The sequence below is a fragment of the Callospermophilus lateralis genome, chromosome X (assembly GCF_048772815.1).
Source record: "Callospermophilus lateralis isolate mCalLat2 chromosome X, mCalLat2.hap1, whole genome shotgun sequence".
Taxonomy (NCBI): domain Eukaryota; kingdom Metazoa; phylum Chordata; class Mammalia; order Rodentia; family Sciuridae; genus Callospermophilus; species Callospermophilus lateralis.
The window spans coordinates 103134157-103143418 of record NC_135325.1 but is presented as its reverse complement, the minus strand read 5'-3'; the positions used below and the strand labels follow the sequence as shown (position 1 = coordinate 103143418).

Below are 9262 nucleotides of genomic sequence, written 5' to 3'. Positions count from 1 at the left end.
AGCACAGAGACTCTACCATTCAGTACCCCAGAGAAAGCACATTTATGATATATCTAATAAATAACTATATCTTTATATTCCTATATAGAGAAATATAAGTATAATAAAGATCATACTAATTGATATCAAAATATGAAGTAAAACTCAAATATTTTAATTTCCTGACTTATAAATAAGACCATAAAAGTTTTTATTACCTAAAATCCAAACTTTCAGAGCAAGACTTTCCTCTTTTATGAGTTTTAATGAAATTCTTTTACAAAATGGGAATTTTGAACTGGTGATCACTGATATTCTATGTAACTCCTGTGGACTATGATTTAGTTTCAATTTAAGTTTAAAAATTGTTCAGGAATAAAACATATGAAATTGCTCATTTCTTTATGTGTTGCCATTAAATTTTACTCTTTAATACATCATTTTATTTAAAGCAAAATACCTCAATTAGATCTGCATTACATTTTAACATTGTAATATCTGTGAGTAAGACTTTTGTTTAGGTGAAAATATAAGCAAGGGTTTTCTTGTTGTTGTTATTTTTGGTACCGGGGATTGAACTCACAGGCACTTGACTACTGAACGATGTCCCCAGCCCTATTTTGTATTTTATTTAGAGATTAAGTCTCACTGAGTTGCTTAGCACCTCACTTTTTCTGAGGCTGGCTTATGACCTCGTGATTCTCCTGCCTCAGCCTCCCAAGCCACTGGTATTATAGGCATGCACCACTGTACCAAGCTATAAGCAAGGTTTTATGGGAATGAAGATTACTTAGACTAACACTAGTACTGTCTAATAGAATACCATCCTTTGAACATAGACATACATCCTTACGCTTACATATGCACATGAGTTTCTTTGGCTTATAAACTCATGTATTTTTTGAGATCTAATTCAAATAGTACTTTTGTGTAGTTGTCCTGTTTCATTAGTATGTTGTGACAACAGAAATGTTTTGGATCAGTACCATAAAATATGGTAGCAAATAACCACTGTGACTGTTGGGCAGTAGAAATATTTCTAGTATAAATAAGGGATAAATTTTATTTTAAACTTTAGTTTTAAAGTAAATAGCCACATGTGGCAAGTGTATGATACTTTGTTAAACTGCTGGAATTTAGATTGTTTAATAGAAGAAGAAATATCTCAACAATATTAAACATCTCCCTTTACAAGTAAAATGTTAATTATAAACTGGTCTTAAATACTAAGAACTATTAAGTTATTAAGGTTTAAACCTATTGACAATTATTTAATTGCCTGAAAATAAAGGATTGACAGCTTTTACTATCTCATATAGATTTCCCTCTAATTTAATAACAGTTCCTTAATCTAGTATTTTACTTAGCTGTTTTAAATACATTTTTATATCATGAATTTCAAATGATATTCACTTCAATTTAGGAATATGGGAAAGCAAGATATTTTCTTGATTCTACAAATGAGGAAATTTTGAGTATCAGGAAGAATTTTGAAGGACAGTGGAATTTCCATATTGGAAAACCAGAATCCAAATTTAGACCCTCTATTTTTAAAAACACAGCATTTTTTTCTATTGCAACCAGATTGTACGGTAGTGAGTATGTTGGTAAAACTTCACTTGAAATTCATGAGGACAGTTTTTTCTGATTAAATTCCCTTTGAAGATATTTAGATGTCAGGTAGCTGCTTGGCAAACTAATCCACTAGTAAACAATTACAAAATTAACCTCCTTAAAAAGAGGAAGAACAAGAATGAGATCAAAAGCTGGGGAGCAAGAAAAAGAAATTTAAAATCATTGTAATAGATTAATTTTCCTAATCTTCAAGTAAGATTACTACAGGAACCACTTCTATTTTTAAAATATATTTTAACTATAGGTGGACACAATATCTTTATTTTATTTTTATATGGTGCTGAGGATTGAACCCAACTCCCCACTCAGGCTAGGCAAGTGCTCTACCACAGAACCACAACCCCAGCCCAGAAGCACTTCCATTTTGTTGTTGTGATTTTACAAACTTTTAGACAGGATGTAACATTAGCAGTATTGTCTGATATGCCCACTCATTGGAAGGGGTATGGAGGTATAAAAGTAACACAGTATTGAGAGTGTCAGCATTATATATTTTATCTTTTAAATAACATGTAGATAAAACACTACAAAAATCTATTTTTTCAATTTATCTTCTATTCATGGAAGAATTTTTGAAGGTGATGTCAATTATTTTTAGAAGCAAACTGATTAAGAAAATATTTTTAAAAGTGACTGGATAAGAAATAATACATGATTACAAACAAGATATAAGTAATAATACTACCTAAACACTGACATTTATAATTTCCATTTACTTCTGTATGAAATCCTAGGAATTTGTCACAAATATGAGTCTGCCCATTCAATGTCACTTTTACCAAAAATAATTTTATTTCACTTACAGTTTGGTTTAAAAAAGTTTCAAATACATTCTTTCACACTTGCTCTGAGGACTAAATGCTAAACACATTGCAGGTTCTTATTAGCTATCATCATTAATTATATATCTGGTATAAATAGATCTTATTAAAAGACATTCAATAGTAAAATATGATCCTATACAGCATGTAAATAGAAATTGATTTAATATATACATTTGGAGGCATGCTTTTTTCTAATATTTAGATATCATTTGTCATATGCTTCATTGAAAAGGTTCCCCTGGATTTTATTAGCATTATTCTTGATTTACATAACTACTGGTAGAGTCATGAGAACACAGACTTCTGTGTTCCCTTTTATCTTCAGCCCGCATCTCTGTGTTTATTTCTATAATCCAGAACACTGAAGAATACTGAGGAAAAATAAGTGCTAAGAAACTATGTAGAATCCCATTCTCCTGCTGTCTCATGTAGATTTTGGTACAAGCCAGGATGTTCTCATGTTTTATATTTTTTATTTATTGTTATTCTAATTATAGTTTTTATTATTTTTATTTTTTGATTAAGAGGTAATATAATGTGATATCTAAAACACCTGAGATTTCAAATCAGTTATGGCCAAAGGCTATCTATGTAACCTCAACAAGTTGCATAATATTGTCCTAACCTCAGTTTCTTCATTTATAGTATGAAGATAGCAAGACCTATCTCATAGTCTTGTTATGAAGATAAAGTGAAATATACTTGTGAATCTTTTATTACAGTACTTGACATTGAGTGATAGCATGATATAATTTCCTTTTGAATATCATTAATCTATACAAGAAAGAGGAGAATGTGGACACTATATCAACTTTATAACAGTATCATTATATTTATTTATAAACCTGTAGAAATAATCACATACTGAATTTTAAATGTGGATCAATGAATAACTCCAAACCTATTGATCTCTGGAATTCACATTTAGGTTTAAAGTTCTTTTTTTTTTCCTTTCAGGTGAGGGCGTGAACTCAGTCCCCCACTACCACAAATTATACAGTCGAATTTCTCACATTTGGGGAAATCACAGGGGTGAGCACATCTGGAGTGCAATGGATAAGCCTTGCCCTGAGAAAAACCACCCTTATGATCATGATATCTCCCCTGTCAGGTAATTATTAGGTTGGAAGTTCTTAAGCAACATAATCAACAGAGAATATTTAACAACAATATTTAAGCAACGTAATCAACAAAGAATATTTAAACTTAACATCCTTCATGTAGGATCACATTTGCAGGAGCAGCAAACTATGTGTGCCTATAAACTTGTAATATATAGATAATAATGACCCAATATTGCATTTAATTGACATGAATAAAACTGAAAATTACTGTCCATGACTGCTGTCTTTCCATGGATCATATGTCTTTATTGTCATTTCTTTGTGCATTTTCTTTGTGTTCAGTCTTTTCCCCTGTGCTTCAAAAGTACTGTTTTTTTTTAAACTAAAATTTTCTCCAGGATTAGTGAACCAAATAGGAGCCACTGACATGGTGGTTCAGTGCTCTTTCACTTTAAGAAAGCATAGTGATTAATAAAATATCTTTATATTTCCTCAGTAACTTGTGTTTAGGTTTGCCCTATAACTTAAAGCAAGGTTTTAGACCCAAAGGCAGTATTTTACTTGGAGTCTAGAGGTTATGGATCTACTTAATGTCAGAAAATTTGCATAAAATCCAAGCAAATGAGCAAAGTCTTTGTTATTTTAGTGACTTAACTAATGCTAGATTTCAAAACTTATATGTAGAGTTGAAAGCAAATTTGCTTAGAAAAATTACAAGATGCATTGCTACTGAACTTTAAAACAAATTAATTATGCCTGAAACTAGTACTTACCATAGAACATATAACTCTAGGTTTCTGGTTTATATTTATTTTATTTAAAATGACTTAAATTAATGTAATATCTAAAGACAATAGAATTAATCATAGGAAAAGACGAATTATTTACATAGAGATATTAATTTTAGCATAATCCTATAAAGAACCACAGAACCCTTGATTCTTTAGAAGTAGAATATCAAGTTCATGGAGAGACATTAATGTATTTTTTACAAAGCATTAAGTTTGGAAAAAGTTTGCTCTTCCCAGAATGTAATTGAAAGTTGGCATTATCATGCCTATAATTCCAGGCTGTCTCTAGCACATTGCTGTCTCCATAATTACAGTTATATCAAAGAAATAAAATTAAGTAGCCAGGTGCAGTGGCACACACCTGTAATTCCAGCAGCTCAGGAGGCTGAGGCAGGAGGATTGCAAATCCAGAGCCAGCTTCAGCAATGGTGAGGTTCTAAGCAACACAGGGAGACCCTGTCTCTAAATAACTTACAAAATAGGGCTGGGGATGTGGCTTAGTGGTCGAGTGCCCCTGATTTCTATCCCCCAAAATATTAAGCATTTTGCAGTATTTATTTTCTTTACCACATAGAAATTCATCTAGAACCATCTCTGCTTGCTATTTGCTTGTGAAAATTTAGTAAATCTCTTGACATGTTACAAAGAATGGGATTTATGCTAGCTCAACATCTTTTAGTTTATCATATGGTGATTTTTAAAACTGATTCAGAGACTATTATTTCTTACAAATAAATTAATTATTCTAGATTTGAAAAACAAAACAAAATAGATGATAGATGGCATTATTACCCTGTATTATATATATATATATATATATATATATATATATATATATATATATATATATAGAGAGAGAGAGAGAGAGAGAGAGAGAGAGAGAGAGAGAGAGAGATCAGCATGGGCATACAGTGACCTGTCTTAAAATTGTGCTACAAGGATGTGTGGTCTTTGAGATCTTAAAACTTCAGACACTCAGTATATAAGAGTGTTGTGGAAATTTTAGGGAGAAGAGAAATGAAGGATTTTTTCCTCCAATCCTATGTTTGAAAAGATCAGGATTTTAAATTCTATTGACAAAATTGATATTATCTCTATGATATTGCAATGTAATCTGTGGATCAAAATAATTAATATCATCTTGAATATTGTTATAAATGCTGAAAAGCAGGCCTTGGATGTACCCATTATATTTAAACAAGGTATCCAGGTGATTCTTACACATACTAAAGTTTGATCGGCATGACTTAGTGGTTGGTCACAAAGTATTAGTACTTTTATATAGAAATAACTATATATCTATGACATGATGAAGTTCAATTTATTTGTTATTGATATTGTTTGATAAACGGTGTCGTTGTTATCATTAAATAATTGCCTGGAGGGATGTCATTTTTCATAGTAGGTGGTTCTGATTAGCGTTTTTCACACAGATACACATACACATATACTTATTTGAAGTGAAGTTAGTAAGGAGTTAATTTTTCAGAAATACCATGTAAATTATTTTATATAATCAGAATCCAGAAAAACAGAACAAATAATTATAATCATAATAGGAATGGAAGAAAATTTGAGGTTAATATTTGTTCAAGTTATAGCAGTAACTGGGAGTTAGGACTTGAGCTTGGGCCTTGGTACTGTTATTTTAATACTTTTCCCCCCATAAAATATACTCCAGATATTACTTTGAGCCTCAATTTCCTTTATGTTCATAATAAGAACAGTGATGATACTTACTTTTCAGGGTTATTGTGAAGATTGAATGTAATAAGAGAAGTCTTGCACTTAGCACAATGCTTGTAGCATAATGAAAGAGAAGCATAGCCTTAGTGAGCTTTGGCAAGATTAGGGTGAATTATAAGTATAATCACATTGTTCAGAAGTATATTATAGTTAAGTCTTAGAATCCCAGAATTTTGATTCCCAGATCAATGAAACTAAAAGGATGAGACTAGATCCTAATCTCTCACCCTGCCAAAAAAATCAAATCAAAATGAACAACAACAACAACAACAACAAAAAATTAGTAAGTGGGCAAATGACATAGACAGATACTTCTCAAAAAAAGAAATACATCCTGGGGAGGTGAAACATGCCTTTAATCCCAGTAACTCAGGAGCCTGAAGCAGTAGGATGGCAAGTGCTAGGTCAGCCTCAGCAATTTAGTAAGAACTTATCTCAAAAATAAAAAGATAGATACATAAATAAATAAATAAATAAATAAAATGGGCTTGGAATATGGCAAGTAATTAAACTTCCCTGGGGTCAACCCCCCAGTGTGAAAAAAAATACACATGTCCAATAAATATATGTAAAAAAAATATCAACATGCCCAGCAATCAGGTAAATGTAAATCAAACTACATCGAGATTTCATCTCATTCCAGTTAGAGCTCCATCCAGAATACAAACAGTTATAAATGGCAGAGAGGATGTGGGAAAAAAAGTAACATTTTTACTCTGTTGGTGGGGTTATAAATTATTACAACCACTACGGAAATCAGAATGGAACATTCTCAAAAATTAGGAATGGAACAACCATATGACCCAGTTATACCTCTCCTTGGTATTTATTCTAAATAATTAAAGTCAGCATACCATGTGTTATATGCATACCTATGTTTATAGTGGCACAATTCATAATAGTCAAACTCTGAAATCAGACTTGGTGTTCATAAATAGATGAATGGATAAAGAAAATGTGTTCTATATACACAATGAAGTTTATTCAGCCTCAAAAAATGAAATTATGTCATTTGCATGAAAGTGATAGAACTTGAGAACATAATGTTAAGTAAAAAAAGAGTAAAACTCAGAAAGTCAGGGAACATAGGATCATGTTTTCTCTCATATGTGGAAGTTAGGAAAAATGAAAAGCTGTGTGTATGTGTATGTTGGGGTTTCTCATGAAATTCAAAGGGAGAATAGTAGAGTAGAAGAAAGGAACCAAGAGGAGGCAGGAGGGAAAGGGGAAATACTAGGGAATGATTGGTCAAATTATATTGTTATCTTGCATATGCATGTACAAATATGTAAAAATCAATTTCAGCATTATGTACAACAATAAAAATATGGGAAAATCTGTTAAGGCATCATTGTAGATTCATTCAAGACATGGGACTCTTTTTTATTAGTTCATGGACCTTTATTTTATACATTTGTTTATATGTGGTACTGAGGATCAAAACCAATGCCTCACACATGTGAGGCAAGCGCTCTACCACTGAGCCACAACTCCAGCCCCAACGCATGAGACTTTTGATTTTCTTTTATTTTTCTTTCTTTCCCTTTGGAATCAAAATAATCAAAGAAAAAGGAAATAATAATATTGTACAATGTCAGTCTGAGGAGTCAAAAGCCAGGAAAGAAAGATAGGTGCTACAGTGGGAATTGGAAAATTTACCTTTGAATCATAGAGGCAGAATTTTGAGACAAAGATAGGAAATTCAGCTACAATATCTTATCTTAGTTTCCCATAAATTAGGCTATGTATTTAGTAAATAAATTTTATATTCTGGCATGCTTGTTTTCAGTATCAATTTCTTCTTCACGGGGATATTAATAATCATCTCTAAGAATTTTAACCTTGAGGACCTTCTTTTACTAACTTTTAACCAATGCCTGCAACAATTTTCTAATCATCATAAGGCATTATATAGTTTCTACATGGGAAAAAAATTCTGATTTGCAATTAGTATTCTCAATTCATAGAGCTAATAAGTCACAGCCACATTGGAATCCAGTTCTGTCTCATACCAAAGCCCAAATTACTTAATATTGCATTTTTCTTTTCCCACTCTCTCAACTTATGTCCTGTATTCCTTCTTCCCAATATATGTTGAGCACCTAATATGTGTCAGAAATTTTTTAAAGATAATGTTTATAATCAGCATTATTAATTTCATTTATAAATATGCAATACTTCATAGTTTTGTTCTTTACATGATTTCATTTGATTTGTCATCTAACTACATTTTTAAAAAAGAAATCGAGGCTCAAAGAAATTAAATTATAATCCCATGAATAGGTCTAAAGTGGGATGCTAGGATATAAACTATGACATTGAGCTCCTAATTCCCTCTAGTGTATTACATGATGATTAAGCAGTGGAAAAACTCATGATTAAGGTTCAGACAAATCTGAGGCTTTAGTCTTGACTCTGCTGCTTTAGTCTTGACTCTGATAATAAGCAAGTTTTGACTTCATTGAGACTTGGTTCCCTCATGATAATAGTTCTACAATAATTGTTACTTCATAGAATTGATACGAGAATAAAAGAAGATTCATATAAAATGCTTGTGGTTATTCAATAGATCATCCCTCATTATTATCTCATCAATATGAGAATAAAACACAACAAAGAAAAAAATGCAAAATACAAAGTTTGGAGAGTATATGAAAGAAAAAGACTCTCAGTAAGATGTACAAAGTCATACAGGCTGTTTTTTTGTTTTTGTTTTTGTTTTTTTGTGGCACATGGGATTGCACTTAGGGGCACTCAACCACTGAGCCACATCTCCAGCCCTATTTTGTATTTTATGTAGAGACAGGGGCTCCTGAGTTGCTTAATACCTCACTTTTGATGAGGTTGGCTTTGAACTCGTGATCCTCCTGCCTTAGCCTCCTGAGCCACTGAGATTACAGGTGTCTACCACCACACCCTGGCCCAGGCTTTTGATATTTAAAGACAATCTAAAATTTAAGCAATTCAAATGGAGTACTTTTTTATTAACATCATGTAGAAAATGTATAGTGCACATTAACCTTAGTTGTAGGAACATACTTTCAGGGCTTCAAGCCTTTTGAACAGAGTGACTGATTGATTCTACAAAAATCTTGATAGATTCTTGAATAGCAGTTATTCAGTAAGAGAAGGAATTATAGAGGGAGTTTTCTAGCTGTTGATAATGAAAAATAACTGTCACTTTCTTTAATATACATTTGTTTACTGACAAAAAGGAAGAATC

At 31.7% G+C, this 9262-nt stretch overlaps 1 non-coding gene across 1 annotated transcript; it reads right to left on the bottom strand.

Moving 5' to 3' along the window:
- Positions 1-3392: 3392 nt before the first annotated feature.
- Positions 3393-3557, bottom strand: LOC143639642 (U1 spliceosomal RNA). Its single transcript, XR_013154785.1, has one exon. It is a non-coding gene; the product is annotated as a U1 spliceosomal RNA (small nuclear RNA).
- Positions 3558-9262: the final 5705 nt, after the last annotated feature.